Source organism: Aptenodytes forsteri, unplaced genomic scaffold (genome assembly GCF_000699145.1).
Source record: "Aptenodytes forsteri isolate BGI_AS27 unplaced genomic scaffold, ASM69914v1 Scaffold207, whole genome shotgun sequence".
In the NCBI taxonomy this organism is placed as follows: domain Eukaryota; kingdom Metazoa; phylum Chordata; class Aves; order Sphenisciformes; family Spheniscidae; genus Aptenodytes; species Aptenodytes forsteri.
Genome location: NW_008794836.1, coordinates 7,385,847 through 7,397,372, shown reverse-complemented (window position 1 = coordinate 7,397,372; position 11,526 = coordinate 7,385,847). Strand labels below are relative to the sequence as shown.

Below are 11,526 nucleotides of genomic sequence, written 5' to 3'. Positions count from 1 at the left end.
CCTGTTTGTTTTCCCTAGCTTTTCTGTTACTTCCTTGCATTTAGAGAAGGAGCAAGTAAATATTATTTAGGATTCATATAGCAAATAAAAGGCGTTGCGGTTAAAACCTCCAGATAAATACATATTCTAGAAATAAGCTTCCACGTAAAAGCAGACAGTTCATACAAATCTTTCATATGGTTGTTTAACCCTAATATTTTTTTCTCTATAAGGTTAATATTTTATTCCATTTTACCTCCCATAAATTCTTGAGAAGCACACCATAAAAAAGTGACAAGAGGTATCCAATTTCCTACTAAGAAGTCAGGGAAGTCATTGCAGGTCCATTGAGTTAGCTCCCAAGCACTGATTTTCTAATCATACTTGGAAGCATATCTTCGTTCTCTTCATTAGCGTGAGTAATTAGTAATTAATAGGAATATGCAGCCTCAAAGAAGGCAGTGCAGAGGACTAGGCTTTCCAGCCTTTAACTGTCTGGAGATCCCCCTCAGTGCAAACAGAAATACCAATTAATGCGGTCTCCCTTCTGATTCTCCTCTGTCCTCTTTTCCACAAGCACTTTTCATAAGACCGCGCTCTGAATCCACAGCTTCACAGCCATGCAGCAAAAAGTTACTCACATTGAATGTACGTCAACCTCCTCGCAATAGATGTGTCATAACCCACTGCTGGTAGCCCCATGCACTCTGACACAGAGCCTCTCCCGGTCCCAGGAGCTCTCAAGGAGCCCCAGGCTGTGGTATGGTACAATGTGTTGTCATCATCATCATGGTTATGCCTTCACAACGGGATGCTGCTTGGCGGGGATGCTGCTGATTCTCCAGCTCAATGTGCTCTTAATCACAACAATTAGATCCATTCTCCTCCAAAATACCAATGTAAGAACATAAACTATAAATAAATGCAATGCAATAAGTGGAAAGCAGCATTTATTTTCTCTAGTTTTTTCTCTATTTCCTGCTCTCATTACTTCTCACCAGGTACTCCCTACTCCATCTCTACTCCCATGCTCTTTCATCTCTTTCCTCTATCTTTTCTCCCCCAAAGATGCCCATTTTGTATGAAATACTACCGTAAAAAGTGTTGGCCCATAAAAATAATTCAGGGGAGCTTGCTACTAGTCTGTGGATCAGTTTCCAGGGAGCTATGTTGCTATGACAAAACTCATCAGGAGTCAACCTACCAATACGAAAAAGAGGCTGGCAGCCATCAAAGAAAGTCAGAGAAGCCATTTTAGAGAGCTGAAGAAGAAATAATAACAAGTTGGTTTCCCGAACGAAAGGAGATTCCACAGGCTGGAGGAGAGCCACATGCAAGAGGGAAAGAAGAAAGGAAAGAACCTGGAAAATTTGGGCCTCAGCCTAAAGATTTCTCCAGAAAATGAGGAAACGGAGGTATGGGGATACACAGACGACATGCATTCTTTTACCTAGATTTATTGTCTGTCTCTCATGGTACTAAAAGAAAGATCAATCAGTCTAGAATCCCTTTTGCAAGGCCTTTGTGTTATGAGCTTTAAGTGCTATGTAGCCACAAAGAGGCTAAAGCAAACTCAGATTGCTCGTGCGGCTGGAGATTTGGGAAAGGGAAGTCCTAGGTTTAGCACTACTTCATGAGGCTCTACTCATGCAGGGTGCCCGTACCAAGAAGCTGCACATTGGAGAAGGCAAAGAAAGAGTGGGCTGGACTTCACCCAAATCAAAGACAGCTTTGAAATGCATCAGTCCAACATGTGAAACTAAAACACAGACACCTAGCTACACAGCCTCTCCTTATCTCTTTCTTGCCTTCCATAACCGGCCTTGTCCAACTTGAGGGAGAAATTAGTTGGTTATTCACCATTAATGGCATTTTCCTTGGGTGGATCTCATATGTCTGGGTTCGCAGACTGCATGTGGATGATCCTACCGCTGAGCTGCTTTGCCCCATGCCTGCTAACTGGAGTCTATAGTGAAACTCAGTGGAAGTTCAGAGTGGCTGAGATGCACTCAGATCCACTCGTGTGTGAGTGGTTGCTGGCCCAAGTACAGCCAGAAGCAAAAAACAGGCCAGGACCTATAGGTCAGTCAGTAGTGTACAAATGATGCTCTAAAACTGGAACTTGCTATGGGCTCATTTAGCATTTTGAATAAGCTTCTAGTTAGCAACTGTTTAAACCTTTAAGCCTATTGAAGACATACTGAAAAAATCTTTGTCCCACATTGTTCTTTCCAGTTCTCTCTCAGTAGATTGCTTTCCAAGAATCTCCAACCACAAAAATCTGTTTTCCTGATGATATTTTATAGATGTGCATTTCTGACTTTTCAAATCCAATGCTGACCGAGTGCCCTTTTCTTGCCAGAGTGAACCACAGGGTTCATGCATGCAGCTTCACAGAGTCCCAGCTGATGTCAGACCCCCTCAGATGTGTCTGTGTACAGGATGGAAAGCCAAACTCTTTAACCTCAAGAGTGGTCTTGCATGAATTACAGGGTTGTGCTTCTGACTTTTTCTTCATTACCAGCAGGCCAGGTTGATCTAGCTGAACAAAACTGGCAACTCCTTTGCTCAGTATCTTTATGACTATAGTTATTTACCACTTAATGTTTCTTCTGCCAGATTTGTCTCCATATGATCACACTTCATGCCAACATGACATACTTTGTTAGTATTTCATAAGCACTGCAGCCAATACATTCCTAAATCCAGCCACGCTACTTCTATAATTCTTGTCTATTTAATATCCACTGTTGTACTTCATGTCCATAGCTAAGCTCTCTCTTGCCATTAATGTTACCTTGATAGTCATTAGCTTATTAATATGCTATGACCACTGCTTAGCATGATTTCCTTGTTCTCTCTTGCCTCTATACATTATCTGTTGTCAGATATTTGCCATAAGCTGTTTGCATCATAGAGTAGATATTTGCCTGGTTTTCTGGCATATAAACCTAGGAGAATCCTTTTTCATACCCATAGAAATAGCAAAATCAGTTACAACATCAGCACCAGTTCTGTTTTTTGGTTATGAAGCAGTAGCTGAAACCAACTGATGTGGTTAGATTAAACTGTCTTGGTGCCTGTTGGAAACTCAAGTGAAGAGGTTCAAATGCTAAGTAACATTTGATATCAACTATAGAACACTAAAGATTTTCCCATTTGGACTAACGAGCAGATTTTCTCAACATTCTTGCATATCATCTTTCATAATGAAGCCATCCTTATTACATTGCATCTGGCCAACAATTTCTGAGACATCCTTATGTTTTCTTATTCATTGGTCATCACTTTATTTTCCCTCTGACAATACGTGTTTTTCATTCCTGAAGCATAGCCATGCTCAAAATTTAATACACAAATTTGTTCCCACCTTTAATTCTTAAATACTTTGGTGTCTTAGTATTCTGCTAGGTACAAAACAAACCTCATTCTCAATTATGCTAAGGCTTTTTTTTTCAACCACTCTTCTATCTAAAAGGATCTTAAACTTTATGGAAACAGCCCCTTGAGAATAAGTCCTGCATGAAAATCCCTGTAAGCAGCACAAGAGCTCTAACTCCCTGGCCCTGCTGTCGGGGGGAAATACGAAGACAGGAATTTGTTGTGCTGTACAAGTTCTTTGCTTTGCATGACTGTTAGTAGGTCATGGTAATCAGAGCCCTTGGGTGCCTCAAATTCATGGCACAAGCTTATCCAGTTGAGTGCAGAAAATACAAACGTTTCACATTGAGAAACACGCACATGTTGCTGTGAGGTCCCAGGTTAGCTGCTGCAGACATTCCTTATTGTTATTATGTTTTTTTGAAAAGCTGTCATTTGTGGGGTAATTTTCATATGCCTGAAACTGTCAACACAGAGGTACCCCTTTTTTGTATTCTAAAAACATGACAAGGCCTGCATTTGTTTCTCACGTTGGCTTGGTGGGTGTAAAGCATCCAAGCCATTCGGAATGCATTCAGTACACCATTATTTTCTAATAAGCAATCATAGTCCTTAATGTTTAATGAGAAATGAAAGACATGTTTTAAAGTATGCCCAGGTTTGTTTCTGTGACTGCAGCTGGTTTCAGGATCTGAATGTGACCTACATTTATTTTCTGTTGATTTTAAACTCTTTAATTTGGAAGCACTTTTGCGAGGCTTTACAATTCATATGGCTATCGTGTGTTTTGCCAGCAAACCTGGCTTAAAAGACCATCACCCTAACAAAAAATCTACAAACGTAACAAAATTAAAACATAGAAATTTGTCTTGGCTGCTCCATCATATTCCCTTTGGTCCTATTTGGGTTCTTTTCTAGCTGAGAATAGTACTGTCATGCATCCAAATACCATGATGGTAGGTGCATACAAATCTTTTAAATGAAAATAACCAATACATGTAGTCAGTGGTAGAAAAATATTGAATAAAGATGATATGCTTTGGCCAATGATCACAGGAAAATTTCTAATGAAATGTTATGTGGTTTCTAAGATCAGTGGAAAACAGGGCTCAGGGGTTAGAATTTGGGGTTTTTTTTTTGGTTTAAAACTTTGCCTAAAGGACGGGTGTGCAGCTGTCAAGACAGAGCTTACAGTCTGTGGGCAGACAAGTCAGTATGGCTGAGATTGGAACCTGTTGGTCCATAGCACTGACATGTTTCAAAGCAATGTTATTCTATCCCCCAGTAGAGTAATTAATATTACATATAAAACAAGCAAACAAAAATTCAAAGCCTACTTCTCTTAATGTCCCGTCCCCTCCAATCCTACAGAACCAGACTTGAAGATTGCGAGGTGATAGAATCGCTATTTCCCAAGCAAATTCTGTTTTGATCTGTAAGCTACCCAGTGCAGGGGATCCTGCTGTCAGAAGAAAGATCAACAATTTCAAACAGCTTTTTCAAATAGTACCAGAATGCATATGCACTAGCGACGCAAACTATGATTGCACAGCCAACCTTGATTGTGTCGTTTTCCAACTTTTGAGTACTTTACTTTGCAGCTTCAATTTTAATTATAGTGAAATTATATAATTTGGATGTGTTATTTCTTAGGAATATTTTAAGGTAAGGTTAAAATTAATTATAATTTGTATATGTGATGTACATGTGCAAGAAAAGAACTTCTTTAACAGTTTTTGCTCAGCTGTAGCGAAGGAGAGTTTTAGAGAAAAAAGACAATTCTGAAGCTTGAGGGTGTTTCTTTTGCAGTATATCAAAGCCTTACAGCAAATAGTGAAGCTGTGAAAGGTTCGTAATGGAAAAATCACAAGACTCCTTTATCACGGAGAGTATTAACTAACCTAACTACTAGGGAGGATACCAGTTTCTCTGTAATAGTCCTGTGAAAGATACCGGTGTTACTTAAAGAAAGAACAGCAGCCCACTACACGTATTACACTTGGGAAAAAATTACTGAAAGCTTCTAAAAGTCAGGGTGTCAGTTCTGCTGGGAGGAGAAACCCCTGGAAGCTCTTGCAGCAGCCCTTAACAGCCATGGCTCCACGATAACGGGTGTCAGAGCCTTAACCTGCTGGATCACCAGGCAAGGCAGATTTAAGCCAGTTTAGAAACCAGCACGAGGCACAGCCAAATCAGCAAAAGCATGCAGTGGTGATTTCCTGCCAGCACGTGTCACTGGTATCCCGGACGGCTCCCTGCTTCTCTGCCCTGTGCATACCGGGACACCAGCCCTACCGCACAGCAGGAATATTTTGGGGCACTTCACTCAGACAGGGCCAGCTCTCCATTTCCAAGGTCAACTGGTGACCCAGGAAATAGCTTCATAAAAAGTACCACGCCACTGGCAGGCCAAAATGCCCCGGAATCTTGGCATTACAAGTACCATGTGCTATTTTTGCCTCTCCCTTGAGCAACAGAAATAGCAGCAACAGCGTGTATCCATGCCTGGCAGGACTGGGCAAATGATGCGGCTGCACTGAGGCTTGGCATCAGCTTTCTGTTCACCGTGGACTGCGTAAAGAAGGCAGGAGGCAAGAGGCAGAAAATGGGAAGCACGGACCAACAAAATAGTTGCAGTACACACAGGTATGTTCTGCAGGAACTTCTCCAAGGCAAGGAGGGGAAATGTTAAGCTTTTCCCAGCAGAGCTGATGTGTATATGTGTCCAATAGAGCCGCTTTTGGCCTGGAGCTTGGTTCTGGCTAGACTGCAATGGCATCTGCTGTAATTGCTGCATGTAGATATAATGGCCAAGGTCTGATGTCAGTGCCCAAAAAGAAGGAGATGCTACAGGGCTCCAGAGCCTGCATTGAAGGGTAGGCAAGAACTTTGGGTGAAAAATGGATGAGGATGGAGGGGTGAAAAAGATTGTGACCTTGTTGTGGCCATGCCGATAGAGAAAAGTAGCATGCCAGTGTCTTTTCAGCACACCCGTCCTGCCAGGATGAGTTTGTACTAGATAAGTCCTTTCTTTTATGGTATTTTTGATATGGTAGTAGAAAACTTAAAACCGCATTTATGGCTTAGGGGAACCGTAGCTGTCATTGAGCTGTCAATGCTCAACGCCGCTTGCCTCCTGTATGTTGGACTGTGAGCTGCTGCCAGTGGAGAACTTGCAAATATTTGCTTTTGCATCCTTTGCTATAAGTGATAAGTCGTCTGCAGGCTGGGGGTACAGCTGGGCTGCTATGTCTCAGACCACTGCAGCTAGACCCGGCAGAGGTCACCTGTACGACTTCTGCCCAAGCAATACATTTTTTTAAGGAATCTCTTATGTGGATTTATTCCCATAAATATGAAAACCTAGAAAAAAGAGAAATAAGAACTGCTCCCAATCAACTGCTCCCACTGAAGAGTAATCAACTCACCAATCCTGACCATAGGATCAAAGATGCACATGTAGACTATTAATAGGGATATAAGTATATTAGTATTGCTGAAAACAAGCAGAGATTATTTCTCCCAGATTTACAAAACAGAGCAGCTTAATTCTCAACTTCCTGAAGCCTAAATGTCTGGAAGTTCCAAAATTAGAGATGTGAAAGTGGTGTGCAAAAGTTTAGAAGTGTTGGATGAATACCAGTGTTTGTATGTCTTATTTCTGATCTAAACAATATTTATCCATTAAGCAGGGCAATACCAAGTAGGACTAGAGAGAAGGACATTCTAGGGCCATGATGGATTTTGTCCTTGTAATACTGGTGGTAAGGAGTCAATGTGAAATACTAACCTCTGCTTTACATGTTATGCCTTGTAGAAAGCCTGAGATGTTATAAAAGAGTTAGTGACCTGACAAAGCTTTCGGGAAAGAGTTAAGAGCTATTTTTGTATGTCACATAGCCAGCAGGGGACTTAAAGAAGGGACTCATTTTTCTCAAGAGTTAAGAAAATCAAAGGAGTTAAGAAAATTCCTGCCAAGAGATGGACAGGTGAATTTCTTTTTTGTTGCTTGTGCTCAGAGCTGTCTGGGTTGTTGACAGGTTTTATTTGCTTCATGGTCATTTTCCTCTTAAGTTTTTTGTAGATCTAAAATAATTCATTTCCAGTCAAATTATACCTTTTTTAAAAACTCAAATGAAAATATTATAATTGCATTTCTGATGTTGTTACAAAAAAAAACAACTGACCAAACAAAAAAAACACAACAAAAAACCCCCCAACAACAAAACTGAAAACAAAGGGAGAATTCTATAAAATAATAGAGGAAGCAGTGGTGATCCTTGTAACTAGTTACAATAGTTATAATAAGGATATCTTTCTAACGATGTGCACATGCAGTTAGGCTGTTCCCCAGTCTAGCGGTGATGCAGGTTTAGATTCCTTTGCAAGCAGGTAGTAGAACTAGGATCTTCTCTCTCTTCTGTGCAGGAGTTTCTAACTAGGACGACGTAGAGTGGGTTTCTCTCAGTCTTTAATGTCCAAACCATTCCATTTTACATGCAAAACATAGATAATTTTTGGTCGAGTTACTCATTCTTTATCTTGGTTTTTATGTTACTCAAGTGGGATCACACACTGAAGTTTTAGCCCACCGTGACTGAATTTCCACAAGCACTGATTGTCCAGATCTGGGACCTGACCTGTGCAAGCTAAGCCCCCTTGTAGCCTGTGCACCTTCTGGAGTTTCCTTTCTACGGGCATCAGGCCATGGGGGCAGAGATGGGAAACAAACACTTAACGTTTCCCCTCAATACTTGGAACACGGCTGCAATGCATGCCTGGAGCTGGGAAGTATTTCTGAGTCCCCCCAGGCTCTCTGAGCCCATTCCTGCACCTAATCTCAGTCCTGAATCCCGTAGGCACTAGGAGCCGACAGCACTGTTTCAAGGTCAGGCCACACCTGATCTAAACAGGAGAGCTAAGCCCTGCATCACGGCTTCTCCCGCAGAGTCTGGGCCACTCCGGCCTCCTTGCAGGACTCATCGCAGGACCGTACGGACCCGGTAGCAGGCGCCCCCGTTCCTGGTGCGAGCATGGGGATGGGCCTCAGAGCACCGGCAGGCAGCATGCATAAAGTGGAGCAGGGGAGAGGGGGGAACTGGGGGAGAGAAGGAGGTCACATCCCCCTCGGCTGTCCTGCTAAATCCACACCTGAGTTTCATTACGTTATTGCCATACAGCTGACATCTAATTATGTAAGCTCACAGAAGGCCTGGACTTTTGAACTGAAGAGCAAAGGTCAATTTTTGCCACTAAATCAAGGTGGCAGAGGAAACATATGGTCCATGGCTGATCCCTCCTCCCTGTCCCGATTTATTAGAAACCAAGAATTGATTTCGGGAACAACTGTCTTTGCATTTGTTTTCTCTGTATTTGGTATTTGCGATCGGTTAGATCTCAAAAAAAAAGCCCACACATAAAAAACCCAGCAAACCTTTATACGCAGGTTTGTATTTAGGTAGCTGATATTCTGAATTTTTTTACTTCAGAGAGCATTTTAAGCTGTAGTCTCTGACATTGCCTTCTGTTGAACTCTGCTACTGTCCTTCCTTGCAAGGATTTAGTAAGTTTTTATCCTCTATCCATATTCCATTGTGATTGCTTTTGGCTCAGATCCTGCACTAACATGGTCAAGAAATGCAAACATGATAGGAAAAAAAAACCTCGTAGGTGAGCTGAAAGTCCTTTTCTGGGTAATTTGTATGCTCTTTCCAGCTAGCTGTAATAGCATCAAATCTAAATCATAAGAATACTGCTAAACTTGCTTTAATTAATGTCAGTTTTACAGTCATAAATCATTATTAATTCCCACATTAATTTTTGGAAATGGCCTAGAATTTTTTGGCCATTGCCACGGTTTGTCTGGAAATTCTCCCACTCGTGAACCTTTGCTTGTGCTTCTTACTCCTGTCCTGATGTTTTTCCTGTCAAGTTGAGCTTCCATCTGGCTTAAATGTACGCACAAAGTTACTCTCACTTCTTTAACAATGACTTAACTCCACTTCTGTCTGTGCCTGGCCTTTTTCCAATTCCAAAGGTAGATGAGATGTTGGAAGTCGTTGCAGCACTGCCTTTCAAGAGACAATATCATTGATCGGCAATTGTCTTCTCGTATTAGTGCATTATTGCAATTCAACAATACTACTGATATCTACGGAGAAAGGCTGAGCACATCACTAATACGTCTACATAGCTTAAGCTATTCATTTTAACTGAAATACAGCCGCTGACTTCACTGGGACTTCCTGCTTCCAGAAGTATTAATGAAGGTGAATAAAATATTCAAATTACTTAACAGCTCATATATTTTACTAGATGTTGACTTTCCAGTGACTATTTATCAGGCCTTTCTTTAATTCCATTTGGGAGCTTGGACTAGTTTGTCTTCGCTGTTTTATATGTATTGACAAAATTCACTTCTGCTGGAAGGAATTCATTCTTCAGGAAGGCTGTGATCCTCTTATGGTTTCAATTTTGATTTCTATTTATACACTTCCCTTAGTTAACATTATTCAGCCACCCTGTTTGCTGTGTCATTTGTATGCAGACGATATTTGGATATCCTCTCAGTCCCTGCAGAGCCTACAAAGAAGTTTGATGTTTTGTGTAATTGTCTCTGTGATATTTAATCACGGGTAACTTCAAATTTTGTTAAACTTAACACAGACAAAACTGAGTTGCTATTGATTAGTTCACTGGCGCAGAGGTCTCAGGTGTCATCTGTGGTAGTTTCCATTTGTGGTAGTTCTTTTATCCTTCAGATAATGCTTGTGACCTTGGGGTCATTGTGGATTCGGTGCTTTCTTTTGAAGCCTACATCAATCATGTAATTAAAGTGTCTTACTACTGTCTTTGGAATCTAGCTGGGCTGAGACCTATGCTCTTTCTAGCCCACTTGCTAAAACTTTAATCCATATTTTGTTTGTCTGACTTGACTACTGCAGCTCTTCTGTATGCCCTCCACTGTTTGCATTAGGGACACAATCTAGCTATTTAGGAATATGCAGTGCAACAGTCATGAATTAACAACGTTCATTGACTTCCATTCTGAGTAGAGGATTTATTTTTAAAAGGTGGTTCGACACTGGGTATCACTCGGCTTCTTCTTAGCTGGAGGCTTTTAATGATATTTCATTTAACAGGATACTCTTTCCAGACAGACCAGTAGAATTTTTACATGAATCCTATCAATTTGCTCTGTTATTTTTCAACCTGTTTCTGAATGTGGATAGCTTTAAAGCATTAGAATTTCAAGATTGCTGTCACTTCGTATTATTAAATGCTATATATTTGGCAAGTCGCAGCAGCATTGGTTATGATTCCATTACAATCCTGTCTTTACTTACTCGTCACTTTGGGGGCTAATGTTTTCCAGAACAGTGTCTACTAAAAGATGACTTGTTTCAGTTTCAGTAGAATTTATTTGAAACAATCCTATTCTCAAATAGATGTTTTTGCCAATACAATGTCATAGGCCACATTCTGCTCTCATTTATGTCTACAGAGTTCAGTGGGATTGTACAGGATTAACGGAAGCCTTGACCATGATGGAGAGTTGTAAGACTTTTAAAGAATCCAGATAAACCAATACAAGTACGTACATAAACAGTTATTTAAGTTTAAAATTTGTTTAACTTTATTTAGTTCAGGCTGATTCCCAGTAGCACTGAAACAAATGAAAATAAAAAGTGAGGCAGCCTATTGTCCTGGTATAAAAATCATGCTATATATTTGCATTTTTGAAAGTTTAATGCGTAAACATAGCTTAACAGCAGGCTACTGCCACATACACCTAATTATGGTTCATACCTCTTCTAAAAGGTGAAGCACTTGAGGTGAAGTATGCTCTGACACACAGTGAGTAAAGGTAAAAACTAAAAAAGGTAATCCATGGAGAAGCAGGACAACTGTTACCTGTATCTGAAATGATTCCCCTTCAAATCTCTTGAAAGGAAGAGTAACATGGAACACCAAGTGCATTATTAACCACATGCATGCCAGGGTGTTGAAGCAATGCACCTCTGCTTCTATTACTTGACACTAAGAGTCACTCCTGAGACTACAGGAGACAGGAAGCTGTCCAGCATTCAAATACAACAAAAACGACAATGGTACAGGCATTTTTATTTTTATTTTCAGTTATGTTCTGTAAATAAGTGCCTGAAA

The 11,526-nt window shown here is 40.7% G+C and overlaps 1 long non-coding RNA gene across 1 annotated transcript in view; it reads left to right on the top strand.

The window, feature by feature from the left end:
- The first annotated feature begins 5,890 nt into the window (after positions 1 to 5,890).
- The window catches only part of LOC103895002, a 33,194-nt gene continuing 27,558 nt past the window's right edge, over positions 5,891 to 11,526 (top strand). The window contains exons 1-3 of the long non-coding RNA XR_657343.2: positions 5,891 to 6,006; positions 9,398 to 9,629; positions 10,865 to 10,953. This is a non-coding gene — a long non-coding RNA (uncharacterized LOC103895002). The remainder of the gene's footprint in view (positions 6,007 to 9,397; positions 9,630 to 10,864; positions 10,954 to 11,526) is intronic.